A 9,148-nucleotide genomic window follows, 5' to 3' on the forward strand; every position below is an offset into this window, starting at 1 on the left:
ACTGCTCAATGAAATAAAAGAGGACACAAACAAATGGAAGAACATTCCATGCTCATGGATAGGAAGAATCAATATAGTGAAAATGGCCATACTGCCCAAGGTAATTTATAGATTCAATGACATCCCCATCAAGCTACCAATGACTTTCTTCACAGAATTGGAAAAACCTACTTTAAAGTTCATATGGAACCAAAAAGAGCCCACATTGCCAAGACAATTCTAAGCAAAAAGAACAAAGCTGGAGGCATCATGCTACCTGACTTCGAACTATACTACAAGGCTACAGTAACAAAAACAGCATGGTATTGGTACCAAAACAAAGAGATAGACCAATGGAACAGAATGGAGCCCTCAGAAATAACATCATACATCTACAACCATCTTTGACAAACCTGATAAAAACAAGAAATGGGGAAAGGATTCCCCCATTTAATAAATGGTGCTGAGAAAACTGGCTAGCCATATGTAGAAAGCTGAAACTGGATCCCTTCCTTGCTCCTTATACAAAAATTAAGTCAAGATTGATTGAAGACTGCCAAGACCAGCTTGGCTAAGAGACCTTAACCCAGTGGCACTAGAGGAATTAAAGACACACACACAGAAATATAGAGGTGTGGAGTGGGAAATCAGGAGTCTCACAGCCTTCAGAGCTGAGAGCCTCAAACAGACATTTATCCACATATTTGTTAACAGTAAACCCATGATAAGCATTGTTTGTATAGATTATAGACTATAGATTAACTAAAAGTATTCCTTACAGGAAACAAAGGGATGGGCCAAAATAAAGGGATGGGTTTGGCTAGTTATCTGCAGCAGCAGCATGTCCTTAAGGCACAGATCGCTCATGCTATTGTTTGTGGTTTAAGAATGCCTTTAAGTGATTTTCTGCCCTGGGTGGGTCAGGTGTTCTTTGCCCTCATTCTGGTAAACCCACAACCTTCCAGCTTGGGTGTTATAACCGTCATGAACATGTCAGAGAGCTGCAGAGATTTTGTTTATGGCCAGTTTGGGGACCAGTTTATGGCCAGATTTTGAGGGGGTCTGTTCCCAACATGTTCCCCTTCTTTGATTTGCAAAGCGATAAAAGAAAAGGCAGCTTTGTCATGGTGAGCTACTTCTTGCAGTAGTCAGGATCCGCATCTTCAGACTATACAAAGACAAACAACACAGATTAAAAGCACAATCATCATTGAAACCACAGAGCTTCCAAGTGTTTCTATCCATTTTAATGGGTTACTAGCTGCTAATCTGTCTGCAGCTTCCTCAAGCACTCCAGTTCCTGGCATTAATGTCAGGTGTTCCTGGGATGTTTTAAATATTTGTTCTTTAACTTTGCAATATCCAAAAACAAGCTTGTAGAGTGTCCTTCTAGATGCTTTTTTATTCTTTCTCAAATTTGGTCTTATTAAGAGCTATTAAGTTTCCACAAATCCTTACGTTTAGCTCCTATGAAGGGCCATATCATTTGAGGCTGAGGTGCCACTATACTGCCACGGTTCCAGATAATAGGAACTTTTGCCATACTTATTATTTCTACCATCTGACCATTTTGTTCAGACCAGCTGAACCTAGTGTGGCCATGGCAGGCAGACTAAGAGGTGTAATTCAAGCTAAACATCCCCTTAGGGGTCCAATCAATAATGATTCCATAGGAATCATTGTGCAGCACCTCTGCCTGTTCTGTAGTGCAATCTTCCTAAACAAGTACGTTCATTTTTTCTAACTGGATCCAATCCTGTTTACAAACAGGTTTTTGAGGGCAGTATACCTCAATTACAGGAGCAGATTTATTATGGCAAATACTGAGATCAGAAAGCATGTGTAACTGTGTCACAGAGTGATTACAGCCCGGATTATTGCCAGCCAAGTTCAATAAATATGCCCAATAAGTATAATTTTTCTCTGTGTCAGCCCTTGTTGAAGGAATACTCACTGCAATGGTGATCATCACTATCACAGCTACCATTAAATTACTCATTGTGACTGGTTGTCCTGCTTTCCCCAGGTTTTCTTCCACCATCAGTGACAGTGTCTTGATCTGTCCCCAGGTGGGTGGCTGTGTTCAACAGGTGTTGCTTGTGACAGATGGGGTCCTCATCAGCATCAATCTCGACATGGCTGCAACTGAGGGGTCCTCGGAATTCTCCTGGAATCTCTTCCTCAGCATTTGGCTCATGGTAAGGTTTCAGGTGTCTTGATGGTATCCAAATCAGCTGTTGATTCAGTCCTGGAGAAACACAAGCATAACCTCTACCCCAAGTTATTATTTTACCTATTTCCCAACTTTTTGTCATTGGATCTTTCCACTAAATTAGTTGTTCTGCTTCTGTCTTTGCAGCTGGTTTCTGTAGATACTGTTCAGCTGCTGATGACATCTCGCCTTTGGGCAGGCTCAAAAAATTTAAAGTTAATAATGCTAGATTCAATTGTGCATCAGCTGTCCCATAATCCCTGCTTCTCCTCTTTTTTTGTTTTTGTTACCATTTGTTCATCTGTATGAAATGAAAACTGAGTATTTTTAATTAACTGCGTGGAATGAACCACGTATGAAGAATCAGAAATCACATTAATAGGCATATTAAAAGCAGTCAATACCTCAATTACAGCGATAAGCTCTGCTTTTTGAGCTGAAGTAATAGGCATATTAAAAGCAGTCAATACCTCAATTACAGCTACAAGCTCCGCTTTTCAACCAAAGTATAGGGTGTCTGGAAAACTTTACCTTTTGATCCAGAATAAGAAGCTTTATCATTACTAGACCCATCTGTGAAACAATGAAAATGCTTAGCAGGCTGCAGGTTGTTTACTGCAGGAATTGTAAATGCAAACTATTCTGAGTCTTGATCAGCTAAAGGGATAGTAAAGATATAGTCTTTTAAATCTATGACTATTAAAGGCCAATTTTTTGGAATTATGGTGGGAGAAGGCAATCCTGGCTGTAATGCTCCCATAGGTTGTATAACTGAATTGATGACTCTTAAATCAGTTAACATTCTCCATTTACCTGATTTTTTCTTTCTTTTTTTTTTTTTTTGAGACGGAGCCTTGCTCTGTTGTCCAGGCTGGAGTGCAGTGGCCAGACCTCAGCTCACTGCAAGCTCCACCTCCTGGGTTTATGCCATTCTCCTGCCTCAGTCTCCCGGGTAGCTGGGACTACAGGCGCCTGCCACTTCACCTGGCTAGTTTTTTGTATTTTTTAGTAGAGACGGGGTTTCACCGTGTTAGCCAGGATGGTCTCGATCTCCTGACCTCGTGATCCGCCCGCCTCGGCCTCCCAAAGTGCTGGGATTACAGGCTTGAGCCACTGCACCCGGCTTGATTTTTTCTTAATTACGAAAACTGGAGGATTCCAAGGGGAAAATGTTGGAGCTATATGCCCATTTTCTAATTGTTCTGTAACTAATTCCTCTAAAGCCTTCAGTTTCTCTTTACTTAGCGGCCATTGTTCTATCCAAATTGGCTTATCTGTTAATAAAGGTATAGATTCTGGAGACTTAACAATGGCCACCATCAAAAATGATATCCTAAACCTTGGCGTGAACTTTGTCTTTCCCCTTGAAGCAGTTCCTTTAAGCCTTGCAAATTTTTTCTTAGTCCCATACCAGGGACATACCCCATTTCATGCATCATATGTTGACTTTGAGGGCTATATAATTGTTCTGGAATTAGAACTTGTGCTCCCCATTGTTGTAATAAATCCCCCCCATAAATTTATAGTTACAGATGTTATAATTGATTGAATAGTCCCAGGTTGTCTATCGGGCCCTTCACAATGCAAAATATAACTCCTTTGATATACTTCAGGGGCTTTACCAACTCCAACTATGTTAAATTGAGTGGCTTGAATTGGCCATGCAGACAGCCAGTGTAGTAGAGAAATGATTGAAATGTCCACTCCTGTATCTACCAAACCTTTAAATTTCTTTCCCTGAATAGTTATTTCACAGGTAGGATGTTTATCAGTAATTTGATTCACCCAATGAGCTGCTTTACCTTATTTATTTGTGCTTCCAAATCTTCCTGTTCATTTAATTTCACTTTTCCCCATTCCCACATATGACACAAACAGGAGTTGTGCTGTGTGCTTTCCTGGCTCTGCTTTCCAGGGAACAGAAGTAGACATAACAAGGTCAATTTCCCCACTGTAATCTGAATCAGTGACTCCTGCATGTATCTGTACCCCTTTTACGTTTAAACTAGACCTTCCTGGAAGTAATACTATCATCCCTGCTGGCAAGGGTCCACAGACTCCTGCTGGTGTTGGGAACAGGTCCCCCAAAATCTGGCCATAAACTGGCCCCCAAACTGGCCATAAACAAAATCTCTGCAGCACTGTGACATGCTCATGATGGCCATAACGCCCATGCTGGAAGGTTGTGGGTTTAGCAGAATGGGGGCAAGGAACACCTGCACCGCCCAGGCTGGAAAACCACTTAAAGGCATTCTTAAGCCACAAACAATAGCGATCTGTGCCTTAAGGACATGCTCCTGCTGCAGTTAACTAGCCCAACCTATTCCTTTAATTCGGCCCATCCCTTCATTTCCCATAAGGGATACTTCTAGTTGATTTAATATCTATAGAAACAATGCTAATGACTGGCTTGCTGTTAATAAATACATGGGTAAATCTCTGTTTGGGGCTTTCAGCTCTGAAGGCTGTGAGACCCCTGATTTCCCACTTCACACCTCTATATTTCTGTGTGTGTGTCTTTAATTCCTCTAGTGCCGCTGGGTTAGGGTCTCCCTGACCAAGCTAGACTTGGCATGTTGGGACCTTTTGCAGGAGTTCCCCAGGCAGAAGGCTCACAGCTTTTGTGCAGCATAAATTTACTGCAGCACTACTGGCTGTGGTGGGGGACAGATATTGTACAGGGGTGAAGGAATCGCCTGAGCCGGAAATGCCCCAGTTTGGAATGGGGCCTGGCATGGGCCCCTCATGGCATTTCCTGAAATTGGGTTCCCTTCTTTATCAAACTTAAAGTGACACTGGTTAGCCCAATGTTTTCCTTTTTTACATATTGGACATATTTCAGACTCAGCAGTTTTCTTTTTTCCCCTATCTGGCAGCCTGGCTCTCTGACTTTTTCCACATTTTTTTTTAGTATGAATAGCTTGTTTAAATTCTTTGAGTAATTTAAAAGGAAAAGGCTCAAATGTAGCTCTAATGTTTCCCTGTTGATCTTGGGGGTGTACCCTAACAGGGAACTGACAAGCCTCTAAATCACCCTCTCGTCTAGCTTGCTGAATTCCTGCCTTCTTCAAAAGAAGACATTTATGCAGCCAACAGACACATGAAACAATGCTTATCATCACTGGTCATCAGAGAAATGTATATCAAAACCACAATGAGATACCATCTCACACCAGTTAGAATGGTAATCATTAAAAAGTCAGGAAACAACAGATGCTGGAGAGGTTGTGGAGAATTAGGAACGCTTTTACACTGTTGGTGGGAGTGTAAACTAGTTCAACCATTGTGGGAGACAGTGTGGTGATTCCTCAAGGATCTAGAACTAGAAATACCATTTGACCCAGTGATCCCATTACTGGGTATATACCCAAAAGATTAGAAATCATGCTATTATAAAGACACATGCACACGTATGTTTATTGTGGCACTATTCACAATAGCAAAGACTTGGAACCAACCAAATATCCATCAATGATAGACTGGATTAAGAAAATGTGGCACATATACACTGTGAAATATTAGGCAGCCATAAAAAAGGATGAGTTCATGTCCTTTGCAGGGACATGGAAGAAGCTGGAAACCATTATTCTGAGCAAACAATCACAAGGACAGAAAACCAAACACTGTATGTTCTCACTCATAGGTGGGAATTGAGCAATGAGAACACTTGGACAAAGGGTGGGGGAACATCACACACGGGGGCCTGTTGTGGAGTGGGGAATCGGGGCAGGGATAGCATTCAGAGAAATACCTAATGTAAATGACAAGTTAATGGGTGCAGCAAACCAACATGGCACATGTGTACCTATGTGACAAACCTGCACATTGTGCACATGTACCCTAGAACTTAAAGTATAATAATTAAAAAAAAGCAAAAATACAAGCAAGTATAGAAAAAGGTGGTTCTCTTCCCAAAGTGGAAGCCAAATTCATCAATTATGTGAAGAATTGCTTCTGGATGACTGACCAGGACGTTATTTAAGATCTCTGGCAGTAGAGGAAGTCTCTTTAAGAAAATAGTTTAAACAATTTATTAAAAAATTTTCATCTTATTTCATTTCTGTAACAGTTGATATCTGACGGTCCTTTTTATAATGTAAAGTGAGAACACTCCCTCCTGTGTTTGATAACTGTTGTCCAGGTTCCATTGCCAAGAATGTGTTGTCCAAAATGCCTGTTTAGTTTTTAAAGATGGAACTCCACCCTTTGCTTGGTTATAAGGATACTTCATCCATTCAGGTTTTTTTTTTTTTTTAATACTGAGTTTTATTTCACGTGTATATTTTTGTCTCCCCACCATTTCTATATCTGACCAATGCTACTCTATATCCTATCATTACATTCCATACATACTTAAAACCACCACCCTGATCAGTCAGCAGCTATCAACATCAGTGCAAAACTCATCAGCAAAAAGATTACAACTTGCTGAAGACTCAGACAATCATTAGCATTTTTAGCGATAAAGTATTTTAAATTAAGTTAAAGTATATACATTGATGTTTTAGACATACTGCTATAGTACACTCAGTAGACTACAGTATAGTGTAAACACAACTTTTATATGCACTGGGAAACCAGAAAATTTGTGTGTCTTACTTGACTGTGATATTTACTACATTGTAGTGATCTGGAACCAAACCTGCACTATCTTCAAGATATGCTTGTATTTTATTTTGCTTTTTATTATTCAGTTTGATATATTTAAAAATGTCTCCTGTCATTGGTTTTTGGACCTATGTATTATTGAGTACTGTGTTGTTTAATTTCCAAATACCTAGAAATTTTTTAGCTACATTGCTATTGGTTTCTATTTAATTATGTCACTGCATGAGAACATACTCTGTATGATTTCAGTCATTTGAAACTTGTTGATTCTTATTTTATGAACCAGTACATGGTCTATTTTGATTAATGCTCCATGTGTACTTGAGGAAAAAATGGTATTCTGTAATTGTTCTATAAATGAAAACTAGGTCAGTGGGCTTATAGTATTGCTTAAGTCTTCTGTATCATACTGATTTTCTGTTAACTTGTTTTATTAACTACAGACAGCCAGATTCTGAAAATTTCTCCACTTATGATTGTAGCAGTTTCTAGGTATCTTTTTGCTTTATCTGTTTTTTTATTCAGGTATTTTGAAGCTTTATTATGAGGTGCATACACATTTAAGATTGTTAAAAGTTCTCAAAAACTTTGGCCTTTTTATTATTACAGAACATACTGTTATGGACTAAATCTGTCCACCCCAAATTCATATATTGAAACACTAACCCCCATTATGATGGTATCAGGAGGTGGGGTCTGCAGGATGTAATTAGGTCATGAGGGTGGAGCCTTCATGAATGGAATTAGTGTCCTTATAAAGGAGACCCCAGAAAACACACCCACTCCCTTTTTGCCATGTGAGGATACTAGGAGAAGACAGCTGTCTATGAGCCAGGAAGCAGGCCCTCACAAGACACTGAACCATCCTGGACTTCCCAGCCTTCAAAACTGTGACAATGATTGTTATTTAAGCCACCCAGTCTATGCTATTTTAGTTGTTACAGCCTAAGTACACTAAGACATATGCCTCTTTGTCTCTGATGAAACTCTTTGGCTTAAAGTCTATTTTATCTGGTGTTAATGTAGCTACACTGCCTTTTAATACATTTAGGATGTGCATGGTATTTCTATTTCCACTCTTTTAACCTGTCTGTGTCTTTATGCTTAATGTGTGTTTCTATTGGCAGCATATAGTTAGATCTTGATTTGTCATCCAGTCTTACAATCACTGCTTTTTATTTGGATCATTTACATTTAATGTATTTACTGATATGTTTATATCTATGTTTTCTCTCTCTTCCTTCCTTCCTTCCTTCCTTCCTTCCTTCCATCCTTCCTCCCTTCCTTTTTCTTTTTTATTTTTTTGATGGAGTCTTGCTCTGTCACCCAGGCTGGAGTGCAGGGGCACCATCTCAACTCACTGCAACCTCCACCTCCCAGGTTCAAGCGATTCTCCCACCTCAGTCTCTTGAGTAGCTAGAATTGCAGGTGCCCACCACCACGGCCTGGCTAATTTTTGTATTTTTAGTAGGGACAGAGTTTCACTATGTTGGCCAGGCTGTTCTCAAACTCCTGGCCTCAAATGATCCACACACCTCGGCCTCCTCAGGTGCTGTTATTACAAGCGTGAGCCACTGCACCCGGCCTCTATGTTTGTTTTCTATTTGTTGCATCTCTTCTTTTGTTCTTTCTTCTTTCCACTTTCGATTGATGTGGCTATTTCTTCGTATTCCATTTTATCTCATCTATTAACTTTTTTAGTGTCTCTTCATCTTTTAGTAGTTGCTTGAGAGATTATGATATGCATATTAAGTTACAATAGTCCATCATCAAAAAATGTTCCTCTACTTTGTGAATGGCATAAGAACTTTGTGACACTGTGTTTACATTCAACCCCTCCCACCCTTCATGGTCTTGTCATATATTTTACTTGTAGATGTAAATCACAAAATCTAGTGTTACTATTTTTACTTTAAATGGTTGATTGTCTCATAAAGAGATATTTTAGATGGTGGTAGGTACATGTAAACTCAGCTACTCAGGAGGCTGAGGTGGGAAGATCACTTGAGGCCAGGAGTATTTGAGCCCACAGGGCATTAGTTTTGTGCCTGTGAATAGCCACTGCATGCCAGCCTGGGCAACACGGCGAGATCTCTTCTTTAAAAAAAGTAAATAAATAGACAGATATGCTAGAGATAAGGTAGTCCTTTATATTTACCAATATATTTATACTTTATTTCTTTTTATTTTATTTTATTTTATTTTTTGAGATGGAGTCTTGCTCTGTCGCCCAGGCTGGAGTGCAGTGGCCCAATCTCAGCTCACTGTAAGCTCCGCCTCCTGGGTTTACGCCATTCTCCTGCCTCAGCCTCCCGAGTAGCTGGGACTACAGGCGCCCGCCACCTCGCC

This window comes from Colobus angolensis, unplaced genomic scaffold, assembly GCF_000951035.1.
Source record: "Colobus angolensis palliatus isolate OR3802 unplaced genomic scaffold, Cang.pa_1.0 Scaffold91, whole genome shotgun sequence".
Taxonomy (NCBI): domain Eukaryota; kingdom Metazoa; phylum Chordata; class Mammalia; order Primates; family Cercopithecidae; genus Colobus; species Colobus angolensis.